Below are 22534 nucleotides of genomic sequence, written 5' to 3'. Positions count from 1 at the left end.
CCCGGATGCCTGCAGTCAGGTCGGGGAATCACTGCCCGCAGCTGGCTGGGTGCGCGGGGCTGGGGAGAGACCTGCGCGCTTCCTACTCTAACCTCGCCAAAGTCTGACCTCCCTGCGGCTCAGTTTCCTCTGTGTCAAAACTAGACCACCAGTGTTCCTTTGGCAGTGTTGGAAAACACATGGCGTCACTAAAAGGTTAAGAAATACAACTTCTATATGGTTAAATTAAGCCAGGGCACTTTGGTTTGAGTGATTTGGGGTTCATTTAAAACCACTCCATAGTGCTTGGTCTCCATCATTAAACATAAAGTATCCATAAAACTATCGTGCCTCCCGGAGTTGACTGAATTTTAATTGGTAAAAGTGAAGTTTAACTTTTCAGATGTTTCAGGCTGTTCTTAACGCTTAAAAGTTAGGTGATAAATAAGGTTAATTTTCTTTTTTTTAATTCTTAATTTTTTTTATTGGTGCATTATATTCCTACATCATATTGGGGTAAAAAACTTGTGTGTAGAGACATGCACACATCACTGATTTAACCCCTACCCAATTCCCACCCCATTCCCTCCCCTTCCCTCCCTCCCTTGCTTGGCTTAGTGATTGACTTCGATATGTTTAAGCACACTGTGTGTTTTAGAGATTTTCCTCCCCCCCCTCCTTTCTCCTCCTTTAGGTTGTCTTAGGACATTATGCTAAATGAGATTAGTCAGTCACAAAACATAAGAAATCAGATGCTTTCCCTAATATGTGAGAGTTAGGGAGAATTGGGTCATAGGAGGAACTCTAGATGAAAAAGGAAATCCTATGGAGGAGCAAACAAGGTTAATTTTCAGAGATGAGCAGGTGTGTCTCAAATTCCACAAATGAGACTGTGGCTGGGAATTGATCATCACAGCATCACTTAAGTGTTGCATGAAAAGAGCTTCACAATCCATGGCCACACAGAATCCCAGTTGCTTCCTATTTTAATTAAAACTTTTATTATTTTCTTTTTATTATTATCTCTAGTTTTGTTTTTCTTTTATTTCCCAGAAATATCCAGTGTTTCTCTCCAGACCGTTTCTGTGCATTTACAGACACATACATGAGCCACAGATTACATGTATGTATCTTTAACCTATGCCGTACGGTACGTTATAGTGGACACCGCTCTCCTTTCCTTTTTGCTTTCTTGCATAGTTTTGCACAACATGACAAAGTTAATCTAACCCTTCCCCTGTTGACTTACAGTTAGGTTATTCAGTGTTTCGCATTCTAGAGGACTTCTGGAATCCATGGCATATCTTTATGTAGTTGGTACTAACAAAAATCCACTGTGTGTGTGTGTGTGTGTGTGTGTGTGTGTGTGTGTGTGTGTTACTGGGGAATGAACGCAGGGGCATTCTACCTCCAAGCTCTACTCCCAGCCCTATCTTGCCTTTTAGTTGAAACAGGGTCTCATTAAGTGGCTAAGGGCATTACTAAGTTTCTGAGGCTGGCCTCAAAGCTGTCATCCTCCTTCCTGACTTAGCCTCCCAAGTACTAGGAATATAGACATGAGCCACTATGCCTGGCTAAAAATGTGCTTTTCATAGACAAGGAATGCCCATCCCAGGTGGCTAAATACTGCTGGGCATGATGGGTGCAGATCCAAATCAGTGTGAATTCTCTGCCAGCATCACCCAGGAACAAATGCAGCCCCGAAGCAAAAGTCCGGAAGGAGACCATGTTGCTGGACGGTGTGGGAAAGAATTCCAAAGTAGGGTTAGCACATCTTTCTGAACTTGGAAGATTAGGGATGGTGTTGGGAAGAGTTGGAATCACACTGTCTAAGGCTCAGCCTAGCAAAAGAAGCCTTGTGGCCACAGAAGCTCCAGTCATACCATTTGAAATGTAACTGTTCAATTTGCCTACATTTTACATGTAAAACTTTCTTCTGTGAGTTTGGCCACATCTTGGTACTCTCTTGCTTTAATTAGTATTATAATTAGTTAATTTATGAATATTACAATGAACCATTTGCATTGTTTTTATCATCATGTGAAATAAGTCTTTTTGAAAGACTCAAAAGATTATCATTTCATTGCACCTGCTGGAATAGACAGAAATAATCATCAAAATCCCAACACAGAGAGAAGGAATTACATGTTAATTCAGGATTGGGTGGCACATGTTAACACATCTCTCTCCATGAACTAACTCTGAGGGGGAGCAAAGCAGTTGACCATTATGGGCCTCAGTTTACACACCTGTGAAGTGGGGTTGTAGAAACTCTTACTGGGGCCAGCAGAGGAGATGTTGAACTTGGGTGGAGTCTTCAGGGCTAACCAGCTGTTGGCATTCTAGAATTCAGGACTGATTGTGCCAAAATCACTTAAAAAGAGAAGCTGCAGGCCTAGTTTTTATTAGGAATATCTCAAAACTTTACACACACACACACACACACACACACACACAGTATAAGTGTGGGCCAAGCAATGTATAAGTGAGCGCTAAGTTTAGCCTTTCTGCCATAACATTCATAATCTTGATGTTCCATGAGCTAAGGATAATTTTGCTCTAAATTTCTTCAGTTTTACTTCAGCATTTCTCACAGGAAGATAGCAGTGGAGTTGGCCCTACTTGCCAAGTTTAGACAGGGCCGGGCTGCCCGCCCACACAGTCTGTCCTGGAGCAGCGGGGTGGATGGCTCTGCTGCTTGGGTCAGCATGAGTTCCAGGCCTGGCTGCTCAGGGCACCCCAGGCTTTACAGCTGATCCCAGCTCACCCACTGGAGCCTGAGGTGCTCTGTGCTTGCCCCAGGGAATCCTGGGATTGCAGGAATAGGGAGCCTTTTTTGCTCCCTGGGTAAGATGAGGTTCACCAACGTGACAGCAAGGTTTACCTTTCCGCCCGTTGCCTTAAATTCTGGACAGGGTAGGGCTATGAGAGGCGGATACCCAAAGCTGAGAAGCAGCTGGGATTAGGGAGGATTTCTTACCTGGTTTCATTTCTAAATTTAAATTTTTCAGTTGTACTAGGACATATTTCAAACAAGCAAAGAGTAATGTGACAGGCACCAATTCATTTATCCCAGAAATTCAGCAAATGTTAATAAACTTGGCTTCCTGGCTCAGATTTCTCCCTGTAGGAGACAGAAATTAATATACAAAGTCACACACAAATTCTGTACTCTCTTCCATCCCAGTATTTATGTGTATCATTCCCAAGTACTGTTTTGCACTAACACTCCACGTGTGTGTGTGTGTGTGTGTGTGTGTGTGTGTGTGCGTTCCATAAAAATAAATACCGTTGTTTGTTGGTCTTTCAAATGTAATAGTTTCACAGTATACATATCTATTGGAACTTGCCTTTTATCACCCAATATTCTATGTCTTTGAATTGTATCCAGGTTAATATATTATGGGATATGATCTTCACCTCTGTCCACACTGGTAGCAAATCCTCCCGACCGTCTTCATCCGCTAGTCCGTTCCTTTCTTCAGCTGTGCACAGTTGTGTCTGCAGACGTGTGCTGAGCGCCATTCGAGGGTTGATTTATATGCTCTATTCTGTGCCTCTCATCCCCTGCCTTTCCTCCTGTCTCTACATCAATACCACGCTGGTGTTCATTGCTAATTTTATCTTAAACCTATCTGGCAGGACAAGTACGAGGCACAACAGTTACCTCTGTTATTATTTTCCGTAAAATCACTACTGTGCTTTCCTCTTCGTTCCGCTATCTGAAGTTTAGCATCTGTCTGTCAATGTTCCATCAAAAGTTCCTGCAGGATACTGATTCCTGTTGCAAAGAACGTGTAGATGAGTTGCTTACTGCCGGTGCATAAACACAGGACATTTGCATAGAAATACTACTGATTTTAAAATTTTTAATTTTGGGTTAAGCGGCCTTCTTAGACATTTCCTTCTGGTTTCTCATAGGTTGCAGATGCACTTAGATTTCCTTTGTAGCTGGTCATATTATCAGCGGATAGTTTCTCTTCCTTTCTTATCTTTGTATCATCTTGCTTTGTTACAACTGTGCTGACCCGTGGGTCTAGGGCAGTGCTCAAGAAAAGCAGAATTAGCAGAAACTTTGTCTTGTTACCGACATTGAAGGGAGGTTTCTCTCATGTTATGAAGTATATTTGCTGTAGGGTTTTAATACAACCTCAATATCAGCTTGAGTTTCCTTCCCTCCCTAATCTTGATGCTTTTGCTTTACTTAATGAATGGATATTGACATTATCACTTATTTTGTCTGCATTCATTTTTAGAAAACCATATATTCTTTAGTCAGCTTATATACACTCTCTCTTTCTTCAATCCAGCCCTTTTAAATTTTTATTTTAAAACAGGGTTTTGCTAAGTTACTATGCACTGATCTCAAACATGCGATCCTCCTGTCTCAGCCTCCCAAGTACTGGGATTACAGGCACGCATGACCATGCTTGGAATAAGTTAATGTATTATTAAATATTTAAAATATTTAGCCATCCTTGCATTTCTGTAGTATAAAATATAATTGGTCATAGTGTTTCTTCTTAAAGCAGAGTCTGTCGCTAACTCTGGCAGAGATGTGGGAACATGTATTACAAGAGGAATTTAATGGTATATTAGCTGAATACCCACCCAGAGACCATCTCGTGAGAAGGCAGAGCATCACCAGCACCCAGGAGTCCCACTTACATCTTTCTCAGCAACCATCTCTTTTCTCTTCCCTGAAAGAAATAAAATATGACCGCAACTAATCACTTGCTTACTTTCTTTGTAACTTAACATATAAATACCTTTTCCAGATACTTTATTTTAACATTCCCTGTATGGACCGTAAGCTTATAGATTTGTGCAATATTTGTTCCTTGGGGTTTATCTTCTCATTCAGCATTATCATTGTGTCTGATCACCTTGTGCTACATAGCTGAAGATCTTCATTTTCACCACTGTGTAGTATTCTGTTATATGAAAAAAAAGTGCTTATTCATTCTGCAGTTACCATGTGGCTACAGACCATTACGAATAATGTTGCCATATACATCTTTATTTAAGTGGGTTTTAAGCTGGTAGTGGTGGCACATGCCTGTAATCCCAGTATCTGGGAGGCTGAGAGAGGAGGATCAAAATTTGCAGTCAGCCTCAACAACTTAGTGAGACCCTGTTTTAAAATGAAAAATAAAATAGGGATGGGATAGTTCAGTGGCAGGGTGCCCCTGGGTTTAGTTCCCAGTACCACACACACATACACACACCCAAAATGAGTTTTAGTTTCTCACAGTGTTTTGGTTTTTGTTGTTGTTGTTGTTGTTTAATTTTTAAGTGTTTGGTATTTTCAGTGCTACTGTAAGTGATATATTTTTAAATATTTTAAAATTTTAACAATTTGGCAGATAGTGACACATGCCTATACTTGGGAAGCTGAGACAGGAAAATCACACATTAGAGTCCAGGGTAACTTGACAATATCCTATTTCTGATTAAAAATAAAAAGGGCTGAGGGTGTAGCTCAGTGGTAGAACATCTCGAAGTTAAATCCTCAGTCACATGCAGAATGCACACACACACACACACACACACACACACACACACGCACGCACACACACACACACACGCACAAGCACACACACGCACAATTTAACTATTAAAGACATAAGAAAACATAGTTGAATTTTGTGTTTTGACTTTGGCCAAGCAACTATGAAAGTTTCAAATGTACTTGCATTTGAGGCTAAAAAAAATTCTGCCTCACTGCACCATGTAAATTTCAGTAACTAGTGAGGTTCAAACTCTTTTCTAATATTCTTGTGATTTCTTTGTCCTGTGGGTTATTTAGATGTTTACTTCTTGATTTCTAAACACATGGATATTTTCCATTTCTTCTTATTACTAAATTACAGTAGTGGTTATCATATTGTGATTTCAAAAGTTTCTATGTAGGCCAAAGTTTTTGATTATGTCATTTTCGATTGTAATGTGTGTCTGGCATAAAACCCTTTCTTAAATGTTAACTGCAATTCTTATTGCACATTATATCTCAATTTCAGTGGTTATTTTTATTTGTAGAAATTCTATTTGGGAGTCTGTGCTTTTTTGTCTTTTTCATACTTTTCTTCCCTTTTTAGGTCTTGAATCATTTTGCACATATCTATTTTCTATTATCTTTCTGATTCCTGTTGTACTAGTTCAAGGTCTGGAGTCTGTCTTGTTTCCTCTGTTTGTTGACTTTGACTCATGAAGAGACCATGTGAGAAAGAGATTTGGGGAGAATAAGTCTCCTCTGTCAGCACTCAGCCTGTCCCACCCCTTTGGCTTCACCACTCACAGATCAGAGCTGCCTTGCCCTGGGAGGGGGAAAAAAAAGAGCCATGTTAGCTCTGTGACTTCCAAGAGATTTTCCCCCAGGAAAATGGAGTTCCTTCTCAGTGGTTTGAGGGAGAAGCATGCCACTTGGTTTCTATGTTTGTGCCTCTCAAAGTTCTTATGTTGAAACACAACTCCAAAGAGATAATATGGAGAGGTGGGACCTTGGGGAAGTGATTCGTTCATGAGGAAAGAACCTCCTGAGTGTCCTTACAAAAGAGGCCCCAGAAAGCTCATCTGCACCTTCCACCATAGGAGGACACAGCGAAAAATCGCCATCTTGAAGACTGAGCCCTCACCACACACTGGATGTACTGGCACTCTGATCTTGAACTTCTCAGGCCTCAGAACTATAAGCAATAAAATTTTGTTGTTTACAAATTACCCAGACTATGGTATTTTGTTATACCAGTCCCCCCCCCCAAAAAAAAAAACTATGATATATAAGAAAATGTTTCTTTTCAGATTCCCAGCATCTCCCTGACTACTTTCTTTCTCCAAACATGTTAGGTTTCTGTTTGGTGAGCAAAGGTCAAGATCAACAAAACCACAGCCACCCACTCCCTCCCCCTGACCAAGCCAAGGCCCTTCTTCCTTGAGTACTTCTCTGAGGTTAGAGCAGTTGGTTTGTTTTCATGCGTGATCCTTGGGAAAACTGAGTTCAGTGAAATCTGTCTCTGGACTTCTTTGATAGTTTCTACTGTCCTACAGAGTACAGTGTTACTGCCTTGAGTTAGCTCTAAGTGAGGCCGGCTTTGTTAAACACTGCAGTTGACTGAGGCACCGAAACCTGTCAGTATCTGATCCTGACTTCAGGGCTTTCTGGTCCAGGAATGTCCTGCATTCCTTCATCTGTGTGGAGCTGACCGTACTTGTGCTGTGTCCTCCAGCCAAGAGGCAGCCATCCATCATGGACTAACAGGCTTCTCAAGATCAGGAAAAACACATGGTTCTCAAAGCAGTTTTGTTCTGCAAAGTTTATATCTGGCCTCAGCCTAAACTTTTTAACCATAACAGATTTTAATCATAGGTCATTTATTTCACCTCTGTGTTCAGTTTGAGGGAATAAGGAAACTGGGATTACATCATCTTCTTAACAGAATGGGCATTTTCCTGAGCATCGCTACCACTACGACCTCGAGTTGTCTACATTTCTAAGAGCTTGGGAAGTCTGAGGTTTGTGGCCAGACTTTGAGACCATGTAGGTGCACTCCTGGGCCCATGCTCAATGTGCAAGCACAGAAGGGCACCTGTGGGACTCCACCCAAGACACACAAATGATGGTCACATATGCAATACCTCTAAATAAGAAACTTGAGGTCTTCAATAACTAGTGTGTATGATGGAGAAAAAGCCACATTTACAATGTTTTGTAGAATGAATGTGTGGCTGACTGTCTTAGTTAGCATGGGCTGCTATAACAAATACCATTGATGAAGTAGAGACTGGAAAGTCCAAAATTTGGGTACCAACAAGACCAGGTGCTGGTGAGAATCCTCTTGCTGGCTTATAGACTGTCCACTTCTTATTATATCCTCACATGGTAGAGAAAGACAGCTCTCTGGGTTTCTTATTATAAGGGCACTAATCCCTAGCATGAGGACATGGCCTTCACAACCTCCTTGAAACCTCATTACCTCCAAAGGCTCCATCTCCAACTATCATCACACTAGGGCTCATGGCTTCAACATGTGAATTTTGGTGGGATATAAACATCGTCCAGAACATTCGGCCCCTTGTCTTAAGGCTTATTATAAACAGAGAGCGTTTTGAAGCCCTCTGTCCAAAAATTTGAGATACAGAAGAGTTACCAGAGGAAGCAGGTGAAGCTTGATGGGTCAAGTTAAACTTTTGTGGCAATCACAGCTTATAACCTTTATAAAATGTCATTTCTATAAAAATATTCTAATGTTGACCTGGGTGGGAGTGGCCTCTGCATTGTCCACCTTTTAGGCCTTCCTTATTGAGATGTCGCCTACTAAGAATCATGTTCATTCCAAGAGCTGTGTCCTACAGCTTAGGGAGGAGGAGACAGAAAAGACCTTTAATGTGCTCAGTCTGTTTTAAGCTACCTAAGTTACCTGAGAATGTTTATAAATATATGCCTCACTTATATGTAGTTTGTACCTTTAGGTCTTTTTTCACACCATAGTAAAATTTAATCATAGACTGGCACTGACAATGCATATCAGATTGTGAAAAACTTGAAAACACTTTGAAAAAAATTCTCAGTGTCACACATCAACAGGAATTAGGAACTGTTAATAAAAAACAATTCTCAGTGCAACAGAAAATTCTCTTTAGCCAAAAGCATTCCAAGTGTGATTTCACCGTGGCCACAGAAGTGTAAATCTGGTAAGAAAGCATCTGACTCCAAGTTCTGTTTATCTCAGGATCTCAGGAGATTTAACCACCAGCTCTTGTCTTTTATTCTTCCTGGACTTCCTCTTGCAATTGCTCATTAAGGCCTCTGGCTTCAGGTGCATTTTCTAGCCCAAACCGAATTAAATTATATCAGCTCTACAATTTTCCACATTACACACTTTCAGAATTTCAGATACATACACACCTGCATCTTGTCACACAATGGAAGTTCAGTGCGAGCACTAACTATGAGCCACCTATGTGGTTTCAAGTTTTCCTGTAGCCTCATTAAAAAAAAATTGACAGGTGAAGTTAATTTTAATATACATCTCAGCATTATTCCTTCAATATGTAGTCACTATTAAAATCACTTATGGGATATTTTACTTTTTTCACATTAAGTCTTTATGATTTTTGTATATTTCGTACTTCCTGAACATCCCAATTAAGGCGAGATGGATTTTCACGTGTGGCTACTGTCCGGCACAGCACAGAGGTGCTCTATGTAAGCTGCATCTAGACTCTTAAGAGAGCCCAAGGGGACAGTCCCTGAGAATGGAACACACTGTTTTGTCATAAGAAATAAATACTTGTCCAAACCATAAATTTTAATTAACAGTAAATTAGCATGGGTTGTTCCCAAACATCTATGCAACTGTTTCTGCAGAAAATAAAAACCGTTGGTAGCAGTGCTTCAAGCTACATAACTTACCATTTATACATATGTAATTTTATTGCCCCTATTATCAGACTATGAGTAAGTTATGCACATGAAGAATTGGAAAAAGATTTTAAAAATAGTAAACACTTAGAAAAAAGAATGAGAAAAGGAGAAAATATATTGAAACCAACAAGCCACACCTTGACTTTCATATTATACTATAATAAACCAAATTATTCCTAGTATCCAGCCACATAAGAGATGCAGGGTTGACCTAGACAAGTATGTAAAATATCTCTATTTTTGCTGTCTGAAAATGGAGACAACATATCTAAACATATCCAGCACAGTGCATGGCATGGATAAATCACTCAGCTTTTATATTCTAGCTATGACTACTGTATTATTAAAGGCCAAGAGGGAAAAAAAAAAAGGACATAGCACACAGGTCCTGGTGCCAGGGGCCAGGGACACATGGAGACCCAAACAGCTCAAATCCCTGGTCACAGAGGAGTAAGCCTTTCTGAGCAATAGGCTCAGAGGCTCAGGCTGGACATGGAGGTTGCCCTGGGAAGATCTGAGGTATATGATCTGGGTCAAGGCCTCCCAAAGGCAGAAAGAGGCAAGACACCTGATTTGATCACTCCTGGGTTGTAAAGAATAGAACCCAAACCAAGAGAACTTTAAAAATAAGTAAATGAGCTGGGCGTGGTGGCGCACACTTCTAATTTCCACACTTGGGAGGCTGAGACAGGAGGATTGTGCAGGTTCAAAGCTAGCCTCAACTGGCTTAAGAGACCCTGTTTCCAAATTTTAAAACTATAAAAAATAGGTCTAGGAGTATATCCCAGAGGTAGAAGACCCCTGGGTTCCATCCCCAGTACCACCAAAAAAAAAAAAAAAAAAAGTAAATGAACCAGGCGTGGTGGTACATACCTGTAATCCCAGTACACAGGAGACTGAGCTAGGAGGATCACAGGTTAAAGCCGGCCTCAGCAATTTAGTGAGGTCTTCCATAACTTAGTTTCAAAATTAAAAAAAAAAATAGATTTGGGGGTATAGCTCAGAGGTAGAATGTCTAGTACCATACAAGTCAATAAATAAATAAATAAATATTTCAAGCTGTTAAAGTTAGATATAAAATATCTCCCACCAGGCGAGGTAGCACAGGTTTGTAATCCCAGCATTTGGGAGGCTGAGACTGAAGGATCGTGATTCGCAGAAAGCTTCAGCTACTTAGTGAGGCCCTTTGCAACTTAGTGATACCTATTTCAAAATTAAAAAGAATAAAAAATTGGATTGGGGTGTAGCTTGGAGGTAGAATGCCCTGTGTTCTATACCCACTACCAAAAAAAATCTCCTAAAGATCTCATTTATTAGTAGTCAGGTTGATACAATTGAGTCTTGAGAGCTGTGATCCCAGAAGTGTAATGGATTTGCTGGGTGGTACCCAGCAGGCCGTAGGGTGTGGCTGAGGGAGATGGTCCCTGGAGATGCATCCTTGGAGATTATATAAATGCTCCTGGCTCTCTCTCTCTCTTGTTTCTGGCCTCTGGTGTAAAGAGCACAGCCCATGAGGTCTCCCTTCCTCCACCTCCTGCCTTCACACCCTGAGATCCACGGTCCTCAGCCTTACAAGGACTGAACCAAAAACTGTAAGAAAATAAATGTTCTCTCCTCTGAGTTATGTGGTCAGTCTTTTAGATTATAGCTGCATGAATGCTGTTGGATATACAAGCTAAACTTATTTACTCACAATAAAGGAAATGAGCACCCCTGATGGGATATACTGAGTATTTTGAGAGATGTGCAAAGAGGGGTAGGGAACAGGGAATCTAATACCTCCCACAAAAGGGATGGGCCCCTGGTGCTTATCCTAATTAGGAGCTGAAAAATGCTTGTTGGTGCCTTAGGCAGCTTCTCGTTACTATAATGAAATACTTGGGGCAGGTTAGTTCATATAAAAGAAATGTTTACTTTGGCTTCAGGTTTTGGAGGCTGAAAGTCCAAACACTCTGATGCTAGGTTCTAGCAACCCCCGCCCCCGGCTTTGTGGCCTCATGGTGGGAGTGTGTGTGGTCTCTCTCTCCCTCTCCTTATGGCCATCAGGATTCAATCATGAGGTCTCCACATTGGTGACCTAATCTAATCTAACCACTTCCCAAAGATTCCCCAGGAGGATTACATTTCTACCCTCTTAATACTATTGCCACAAGACTTTGGGGATTAAATGTATGAGCGCTAGAGAATAAATCACATTCAAAGCATAATAGGGTAAAATAAGTCTGCAGGCCTTATTGTGGCTGATTATGGTGTTATGCTTGACAAATTAACTGTTTGACAAATTGGAGATAGTGTAACACATTCACAAGACAGCTGCTGCTTCAGCCATGAATTCAGTGTGGCTTAGGAGTGAGTCCACATATAAAGAAAGTGAGGCCAATGATCTTTCCTGTTGATGTGACTGTCATTCTCTCCTCAACCTCATTGGGATGGGTCTCAATTTGCTGGAGGTGGTTAGGAAGCCCAGGGCTGGGATGCAAAGCGGAGCCAAAGGGCCCCTGTCCCGGCTGATGTAGGCTGGGACCAGAGAGGGCTTGAAGATGGAAAGATGAAACCCCACTACAGGAGGTGGCAGACTTGAAGAGCGACTCAGGAGGGAAAAGAAAGAGACTATGTCTGGATCAATACAGCAATTGCTCTACCTGTCCCTGCTAATTGGTTCAGCGTAATTAATTTGCTAATCATTATATACACACAGAGTCAGGTTAAAAACCCAGCTCCATGCATACCATGTCAGACTATCAAAATATTTCTACATATCATGTTAGGTATGACATAAGTTCATATATATAAAGTTGCATACACATTTAAAGACCATTTTATATTCTCAGCATTTTTGTATCAACCATTGAAGTGAGAAATGGTTTTAACATGTGTCATCTTCACAGCTATTTAAATGAGAGCCATAGAAAAATATATTATCTTCATGGAAGTAGTTCGGGGTCATTAAAGAACTTTCCATTTTTTAAACCTTCTGATCCACGTTTATTAACGAGACATTCTCTCCAAACTGGTTTCTTAGATTCTCAATATTTAAAAACAAGTTCAAGTGCATTTAGAAACATCTGGGAGATTTGTCATTACATAGACAAAATTGTTAGGTCACTGGATTTTTTCCCATCAGGATATTTTTGTTGTTACAAGAACTTCCCAGGGGGGGAAAAAATCCACAAGTGGGAAGCTCAGAAATATATAATATGAAATGAAAAAGTATGTCTGGAGAGACCCCAAACAATAGGGCAAGATATTTATTTTTCTTGTTTGACCAGGATGATAGAATTTTATGCTATTTATGCATAATAGTGAAAATAAAACCTGAAGAGTCCAAATGGTGGCTTTAAAGAAAAAAAAGCTGTGTCGTACAAAATATGTAATTTTATTTTATTTTATTTTTGCAGTACTGGGGATGGAACCCAGGGACATTCTACCTTCTAGCTACAACCCCAACCCTATTTTTTTTAGTCTTTATTTTGAAACAGGGTTTCACTAAGTTGCCAAGAGCCTCACTAAGTAGCTGAGGTGAGCTGCCAACCTGCGATCCTCCTGTCTCAGCCTCCCAAGTACTGGAATTAAAGGTGTGTGCCACCACGCCTGACTGTGTAAAATGTTTAAAAGTATAAATAAAATTATCCTTACTAAATATCCAAAACCAATTACTTTTATTTCTCTTCCATTCTTTCAGGCTTAAGTTTTTCCACATTTTTTTAACCTAACAATAGACTAGTGAAAGTTTTTGTGTTGTTGATTATTATAAATGGAACTTTTACATGTCCCCAGAAGATTGAATTGTAGGTGTAGAGCACACCTCATTGAGTAATTCTCTCCTGTTGGATGCTTTTGGTTATTTCCAACTGTTTAGAAATAATGCTAAAATAGAACTTTTTTTGTGGTGCTGGGGATTGAACCCAGAGCCATTCTACCTCCGAGCTACATCCTCAGCTTGATTTTTTTATTCCTTTTTTTTTTTACCAACAATTAGGATATATTTATTAAAAATATGTAAATATAGTCAGCTTTGTACATAAAATGTGCATTTTGATAAATGGGAACTGAACATTTAAAAAATTTTTTATTGGTGCATTGTGTCATACATCTTAATGAGGTACAAGATGGTAGAGACATACATGCACACATCACCCAATTAGCTCTTACCCAGTTCCCGCCCCCTTCCCTCCCTCTCCCTCCTTCTCATGTTTGGCTTAGTGATTGATTGACATTGATATGTTTATTAAAGTACATCATGTGCATTAGAGAATTTCACTCCCCCCCCTCCCATCCCCTTCAGTTAGGTCACCTTATTTGCTCATCTGTAGTATCTCCTTCTTAGCACTTAGAGTTCCTCCTATGACCCATTTTCTCCCTAGCTTCTCATATTAAGGAAAGCATCTGATTTCTTACTTTTTGTGACTAACTAATCTCACTTAGCATAATGTTCTCCAGTTCCATCCATTTCCCTGTAAATGACATAATTGTGTTTGTCTTTATGGCTGAGTAAAATCCCATTTGTACATATCCCATAGTTTTGTAATCCATTCATCTGTTGATGGACATCTTGGCTGGTTCCATAATTTGGCAATGATGAATTGTGTGATACACATGCATTAGTTTGGTAGTTTGTTTTCCTTTCTTTTGAGTAGATACCCTGAAGTGATATTGCTGGATCATATGGTAAGTTCAGTCCCATTCTTCTGAGGATCCATCATACTGTTTCCAAAGTGGTTGCACTAATTTGCAATCCCACCAACAATGTATTAGAGTTCCCATTTCTCCACATCCTCACCAGCATTTGTTGTTGTTTGTGATTTTAATGATTGCCATTCTAGTTGGAGTTAGGTGAAATCACAGGGTAGTTTTCATTTGCATCTCTCTGATTGCTAATGATGCTGAACATTTTTTCATGCATTTATTGGCCATTTGAATTTCTTCTTTTATGAAGTGTCTATTTAGTTAGCCTGCCCATTTTTTAATTGGGTTATTTGTTTTCTTAGCACTGAGTTTTTTGAGTTCTCTGTATATTCTAGATACTAGTCTTCTATTGAAGGAGTAGGTAGCAAAAATCTTCTCTCATTCTGTTGGCTCTCAGATGATGTTCTTGGTAGTTTCCTTTGCTGTACAGAAGCCTTAGTAAAATAGGGTCTCACTAAGTTGTGGAGGGCCTCAGTAAGCAGCTGAGGCTGGCCACAAACCCAGATCCTCCTGTCTCAGCCTCCCAAGTACTGGGATTACAAGCGTGCACCACCACGCCTGGCCTAAAATGAAACTTTTTAAAGATAAGCTTTTACATAAATAATATCTGTACCATTTTAATGATTGTATAGGTAGATACTTTATTGCCAAATGCCTGACTTTATGCATTTCTGAGCGCTAGATAGCAAAGTAATACCATTCCCCATCTACAGATGAGAGTTTGACCCAAAGATGTTATTCATGAGGTTTACAGAGAAAGTGAGTTTAAAATTGGGATTTTGTTGGTTAGGGATTTTTGGTAGGATTCTTTCCTTCTCCAAACTTCCCAGATAATTGAAAAAGAATATCAGATGTCACTAGGTTTATCATTTAAGTTAACATTTAGAGATAAAATTGATTTTAAAATGCTTTGTTTATCAAGGATTAATGACTCTCAGCAAGCACTCTTATCCTTTTATAATCAAAAGCATCACTTTTTTGCTTTCATTTACTGAACTATTATTTGCCTCTACAGTCTAGACATATTTTAGCCTGTTTCCATGTCGTTGCCCGTGGTCAGCTCCATGAATACAGATACCATGTCTTCTCTACCTTCGTGATTCTGGCTCTTAGCATCACACACCAAGTTGCTGGTCTTCAATGAGAACTTGTGGAATTGTGTCAACATTTTCTTAAGCACTAAAATGAAAATGTCAAGGAAGAATTAGGAGACTCTCTTATCCTTTGGCATCAGAAGGAGACATTGCTTTTCAGATGAAATATTGAATGCTTCATTCATTAATTCAGCATTATCTCCCCCCTCTTTGTTCTCCACCACTTTGCTCTGTGTTGGAAACAGAGCTGCTGGCTGAGAACAAAGGCAGATACAACAAACATGGTTCCCCCTTTCCGCGGGGATTATGCATCTAGATGAGGAGCCCGAGGCAAGCATGCAGACAGTAAGAGTGATCATTCTATGAGAAAGTAAATATGGAAAAGCACACTTTGGGTAGAGTTAGATGGAGGAATAAGCTTAGTAAATGTGAAATGGCCGGCATTGTTATTAGCAAATTTATAAGTGCAATGAATCCAGAAAGTAGTAAGATTTTATTCATGTACAACCATTCTTTATCTTCAAAACAAACTACTTGAAAATGTTGGCAGAGAGTTCAGAAGGCAGCCAGTAGAGTTCTTGGGTGAGCCTTGGTCCTTCATCCAGTTCCTGCCCCAGCTATTCATGGCAGTACTTCAGGGCTTCCACACGTAGACTGGGTTCCTATTTTGCCATCCTAGGCAAAAGCAGATTCCACTATCCCTTCCAAAAAGTGATTAAAATGAAGAACAGTGCTATATCTGAAATCTCATGAGATAAGGTTCCACTGATGGGAAGCCAGACGGCCTGGCCCCACAGGTACCCAGGCTCTCTAATTGCTGGAGATAAGACTGGCAGAGACCAAGAGGTGGAGCTTTGGAATGCTGCATGCGCTTGGGACTGCACCCAGGGAACTGTTCAGAGTTTCCAGTCAACACAACCCACACAGGCCTTTCGGAGACAGACCATCCAGAGCCCTTGTGACCTAAATAAGCAGCATCCCCAAACCTATGAGGGCAGCCATGCAAACAAGGCCACTGAGGCACCCTGCGATTCAAGACAGGCCACGCGGGGCCCTTCATCCCGAAAGACAGAGCCTGCCCTGAAAGTTTGAGGCAAGCCACTCAAATTCCAGGACTTTCCATTTCCTCAGTCCTAAAATGTGGCAGATAAAAATCTGCCCCACATCTCCAGAAATAATGCAATTGAACACATTTTGCACACAGCCAAGCATTCCAGAGATGCCAAGTATTACTGACACAGGAATGAGTTTCAATATCAGGAGAGTAAGATCCAAGTGTGTTTCTTATACTCATGTCATTCTCCTGTTGTTTTGTGACCTAGGACTTCCTGGAATGTATTAAGGAGTCTCTTGTTTTCAAAAATATTATTCAGGGCATTCTTTAGTTCTGGTATTTTCTAATAACCTTATTTGAAAGCATCAGCAGAAATGGCATCCCTCCCTTAGTACTGTCCCCATTTTTTTAAAAAATGAAAAGTTTATTTACCTTCCACCATCCTGTATAAATACAGATGCAAACGCTTAGCCAGTGTATTCCTCACTTTCACATTGATTTTAAAATTGCTCAATTAAAATGTTTGCTAATTAAAGAGATACTCCTGGGTACCATTTAATATTTATGATTTGATTCTTTTCTTTAAGGTATAGGGACCATAGACCTATACTTGAAAGAGAAAGTCATGGAACCTGCTTCAGTACAGTCTCGCTCAAATATCATTTATTTGTAATTGGCTACAAGAGGATGCACTGAAAATTCATTTTGTATGCCTTTACTAAAAAGCTTAGGTGCAATACATTGTACAGAGAAAACTCTTGAAATACCCTTCAATTAAAGGATAAATCCTTGTGAGTCACTGGAAGTAACTGTTGGACTGGGCATGAAAAGTCTTTATACATTGATCTTTTTTCTTGACAGCACATACAATACATGCCATCTGTGAACATCTGAATTCTATGTTAAGTGTAAAAACAAAGCAAACAAAACAAGAACCATTACTACTATAAGAACCTCCTGGTGATTAATGTTAATAGTTTGACATCTGTATAAAAATTAAGTTATATGGCATAGAAGATTTTTTAAATTTTTATTGTTACATCATATTCATACATCATATTGGGGTAAAAACGTGTGTGTACATACATGAACACATCACCGATTTAACCCCTACCCAATTCCCACCCCATCCCCTCCCCATCCCTCCTTCCCATGCTTGGCTTAGTGGTTGACTTAGATATGTTTAAGTACATTGTGTACTTTAGAGAGTTTCTTTCTCCCCCCCATCCCCTCATTTAGGTTGTCTTTTTTGCTCCTCTATAGGATTTCCTTTTTCATCTGTAGTTCCTCCTATGACCCAGTTCTCCTTAGCGTTCACATATTAGGGAAAGCATCTGCTTTCTTATTTTTTGTGACTGACTAATCTCACTTAGTATAATGTCCTCCAGTTCCATCCATTTCCCTGAAAATGATATAATTGAGTTTTTTTTAATGGCTGAGTAAAATTCCATTGTGTACATATCCCACAGTTTTGTAATCCATTCATCTGTTGATGGACATCTTGGCTGGTTTCATAGTTTGGCTATGGTGAATTGTGCAGCTATGAACATAGATACACATACATTAGTTTGGTATAGAAGATTTTTTATCTTTATATTTTTTTGCAGTGCTAGGGATTGAACCTCCTTTCTCAGACTCTCTAGGCAAGCATTCTATTGCTGAACTACATCCTCAACCCTGTGTCCTAGTTTTTTGACATTATGTTGTGTTGTTAGCATTTCTTCCCATCATTAAATATCATTTTAAGACAAAAGGCTTAATATTCTATTAGGTCTACATACCATAATTTAACCTAAGTGTTTGTTATTAACAATGCTGTCTATGCTGAATTTCCTTGCCTACATATCTGACTTTTTTTTATAACAGACTCATCTAGTAAAATTATTAATTAGAACAATTAGTACAATTCTGATTTTTGGTACCACAAATTCTACTAGCCAAACAATAGACACATTTTTAATACTGATAAGCAAGAAGAAAATGGAATTATCCTGAACCCTATTTTGTAACTATAATTAGAATTAACATTTATATATATATATATATATATATATATCTGTACATACATAGCCAATATTCTTATTTAATAAGAAAATATGACTTGCTAGGAGCTGAAGATTAAAATTTGAAAAAATTTTCTCCAAAGAGCCAATTTTCCCAGCATTGATTCTGGAACAGTCTGCCCATCCCCCATTTGCGTGTCTCAGTTCTGCCCCCAAAGTGAGCCAAAAAGTAGGTTGGATGAAGTCAGTATTTTCTTGATCTTATGATGAAGCATGTAACTCATGGTCACAAAGAAAACAGGGAGTTTACTATCCAGTCTCCTTGTTATGGGCCTGGGGTCTGCCAAGTGTTTAATGGCTATAAAAACACCAGCCTCGATGCCCAACACTTTGAGGTGTCCCTCCCCACTAATGGCAGCTACGAACCTGGAATGAAGTAGGTTCAGAGATCTCCTGCTCCCCTTCACCATGGACATCCCAGTTGCTTTGAGATCCTTCCAATCACAGGAAGGGAATTGAATGTGTCAAAGAGGGATTTTCTCTTTTTCCTACACCAGGCTATTCATCTGTTTCTCTCTAGCTCCTCTAACCCACTCTTATAACCTTCCAGAAGGCGACACCCAAACCTGGAATCTACTAGGCATTTTTTTTCCAGATTTAAAACATGCAACTAAATTAAAACTAAACTGACTTCCAAAATGTACCAACTATTCTGTGCACATATATTTTTTTTCACTCTATACCTCTGTTGGATAAGAGAATTACAATGAGCTGGGCATGGTGGCACAGGCTTGTAATCCCAGCATTCAGGAGGCTGAGACTGGAGGATCACGGTTCGTGGACAGCCTTAGCTACCTAGTGAGGCCCTCTGTAACTCAGTGAGACCCGGTTTCAAAATAAAGAATAAAAAATAGGGCAGGGGGTGGGGTGTAGCTCGGAGGTCGAATTCCCCCGGGTTCCACCCCCAGACCCGCAAAAAAAAAAAAAAAGAGAGAATTACAATGTACCCATAAAAGTATAAATAAATAAAGTTGAGCAGTAACTTGATAATCATGAGAATGCATTATAATCTCAGAAATAGATTATATAACAGCTGCATTCTAACCTCAAAAGCAAGTATAGTACAAAACAAAACAAAACAAACAAGCAAAAAATCAGACTTGAAATAGAAAAGACCTTTAGACCCAAGATTTTATAATGGAGAAAAATGTGGGAAATTTTGACCTGCTTCTACTGAAACAAAACATCAATCAGACTCTTCCTGAGCTGTCATACATATAATTCAAGAACTTTATATTTAAACAAGTTAATGTTTGCAACATGCTTAAGATTTTCTGATGTAAAAGCAAAAAAAACTACTTGGGCATGGTGGCACATGCCTATAATCCCAGCATGTGGGAGACTAAAAGAGGGGGATTACAGGTTCAAGACCAGCCTCAGCAATTTAACAAGGCCTTGTTTCAAAATAAAAAAATAAAATAAAATAGGTCTGGGGATGTAGCTTGGAGGTAGAATGCCCCTGAGTTCAATCCTCAGCAACACACACACACACACACACACACACACACACACACACACACAGCAGAAGACTAATGCCACATACTCTAACATCCACCAATTAACACGCTGTAAATGATTTATTTGGGAGTTAGTTTCAACCAAGTTCACCTTCAGAAAGCAGCAGAGAAGTTTCCCTAATGTCTGGCCTGTTTTACATATGACTTGTATTACTCAATGTAATAAATCACCACACTGGCCTACATAGACTGGACTCACTGTTGTTACTATAAGCTTTTCTTGACCTCTAATTTTCCTATTATTCAATATGAAGGGCAGTGCCTTTTGTTTATACAATTGAAAATGGTAGTTCTTAACATGAAAAGTAGATTGAAGACGACACAGCTCATCGGGGCCACCCTAGCAAGACTTGCTCTGGGGCCTTCTACAGAAGTGCTGGTGCACTAAGGTAAAAGTAAAAAGCTGAGCGTGGGGGTGCACGCCTATAATCCCAGGACTTGGGAGGCTGAGACAGAAGGCTCGTGGGTTTGAAGCTTCAGGAATTTAGTCAGACCCTCAGCAACTTAGACCTTGTTTCAAAAGAAAAAAAATAAAATAACGCTGGGATTGTAGCTCAGAGGTGGAATGTCCCTGGGTTAAATCTCCACAACACACGCACGCGTGTGCGCGCGCGCACACACACACACACACACACACACACACACACAAAAGATGGTTGGTCCTTTATTCTTTATTACACTTCCCTGCGAGCTGTGAATCAATCATTTCTCATCATTTAAAAATGAAGATTGTTCCCTCATGGAAACCTTTTAAAAGACTCAAGCTTGTTTGCGATGATACTTGGAAAGTTGTCATTATATAACCCACTCCACCAAGAGCCAGCTGTAGGGCCTCCACCATGCTGTTGAGCTCAGCTTCCCTTATCTGTAAAATGGAGCTATTACTACCAGCCTGTGGGGTTTCCTTCATGGTTGAGCAGATGATGCCTGTAAATGCTCAGCACCAGGCCTGGCACAAGCTAGTTGCTCAGTAAGTGCTCATGGTGGTGGGCAACACACAGTGTTCAGCAGCGTTTGAACAAATTGTCATCCGGTTTCTACCCACTAGAGCCAGGAGTCAAAAGCCTCTCAATTTATTTATAACCTTCAGTGATACAATGATTGATTTCTATGTCAGCTTACCCTATGGAAAGAGCAGTTTATCTACCCTTTTTTTGTTGTTAGTGGGGATTGAATACAGGGGCATTCTACTTCTAAGCCACATCCCCAACTCTTCTAAAGTTTTTATTTTTATTTTAGAAGCGGGTCTCACTGGGTTGCTGAGGGCCTCACTAAGTCCCTGAAGCTGATCTCAAGCCTCTGATTTTCCCATCTCAGCCTCCCAAGTACTGGAATTATAAGCGTGCACCAAGTAGATCACCAAATAGACCAAGCTGGGTATAATCAAGTGCACACCCAGCTTGATCTACTTGTTTTACTATTTAATTAATTAATTAATTTATTTATTTATTCATTCATTCATTTATTATTATTATTTTTTTTTTGGTGGTACTGAGGATGGAACCCAGGGGCCTTCTACCTCCAGGCTACACTCCCAGACCTATTTTTTTAATATGTATTTTTATTTGGAAACAGGGTCTCTTGAGCCAGGGGAGGCTGGCTTCGTACCTGAGCGATCCTCCTGTCTCGGCCTTCCATGCCCGGGGATTACAACCATGCGCCACCACACCCGGTGATCTACTTGTTTTAAAGGTGGGACTCTGATTTAATTTTAAGTTACCAATAAGAAAAATTGAAAATTAAGTTAAATTAAGATTGTTCGCTGGATGTGGTGGCACAGGTTTATAATCTCAGCATTTGTGAGGCTGAGACAGAAGGATTGCGGTTTGGGGACAGTCTCAGCTACTTACTGAGACCCCATTGCAACTCAGTGATAATCTGTTTCAAAATACAGAATAAAAAATAGGGCTGGAGATGTAGCTCAGAGGTAGAGTGTCCCTGTGTTCCATCCCTAGTATGGCAAAAAAAAAAAAAAAAGATTGTTCTACATGACATTTAGTTCACTTGCCTTGGATTTACAAAAAAATCTTTACTTTTGAATACAAGTGAAGTAATGTCTGTGTAAAAAGATTCAGATGGATTGTGTGTTTCCAGCGAAAGTAATGGAGCTACTTGCTTGTTTGTTTTGCCATTTTTTGGATTTTGGAACTATGAAAATAAATATCTCAAAATTTTCCACTTAAAATTAGTGTTAGGTCAAAAAAATTAAGGTTGGGATAACAGAAACCACCATTAAAAAAAAAAAGGAGAATCTGGAGAATTTTCCAGAAAATGGTGGCCCAGAAATTGTACAACATGATATTAGCATTAGGAAAAAATATATTATGTTCCTGAAACAAATACTAAGAGACTAGGTTTTAAGTGTTCTCACCACAAAAATAACAGCTATATGAGGTAATGCATGTGGAATTAGTCATTATGCAAGGTGTGTGTGTGTGTGTATGTGTGTGTGCACGCGCACGTGTGTATATTTCAAAGCATCGTGTTACATACAATAAATATACAGTTTTCTGTGTCAATTCTAAAAAAGGAAATGGTGGCAGCTCAGGACTCTCCAGAAGTCTTGACAAGCAGTGCAGAGTTGGGATAAGCCTGAGAACCAGAGATCGGAACAAGGCAGGGTGCTCTGTCCTGTAACACATATCAGAGGGTTCGCTGAAACTGTATTTAAAATTTCCGATCAAATCAGATTTTGAGAAGTAGAGAGGAAAAGATGA

General features: G+C 39.8%; 1 protein-coding gene across 1 annotated transcript in view; it reads left to right on the top strand.

Moving 5' to 3' along the window:
- COL4A3 (collagen type IV alpha 3 chain) overlaps window positions 1–22534 on the top strand; it is a gene marked incomplete at both ends in the record, with an annotated part of 153769 nt that overhangs the window by 1099 nt on the left and 130136 nt on the right.

This window comes from Muscardinus avellanarius, assembly GCF_963383645.1.
Source record: "Muscardinus avellanarius genome assembly, chromosome: 2".
NCBI lineage: Eukaryota > Metazoa > Chordata > Mammalia > Rodentia > Gliridae > Muscardinus > Muscardinus avellanarius.
This window is presented reverse-complemented; position numbering and strand designations above follow the sequence as displayed.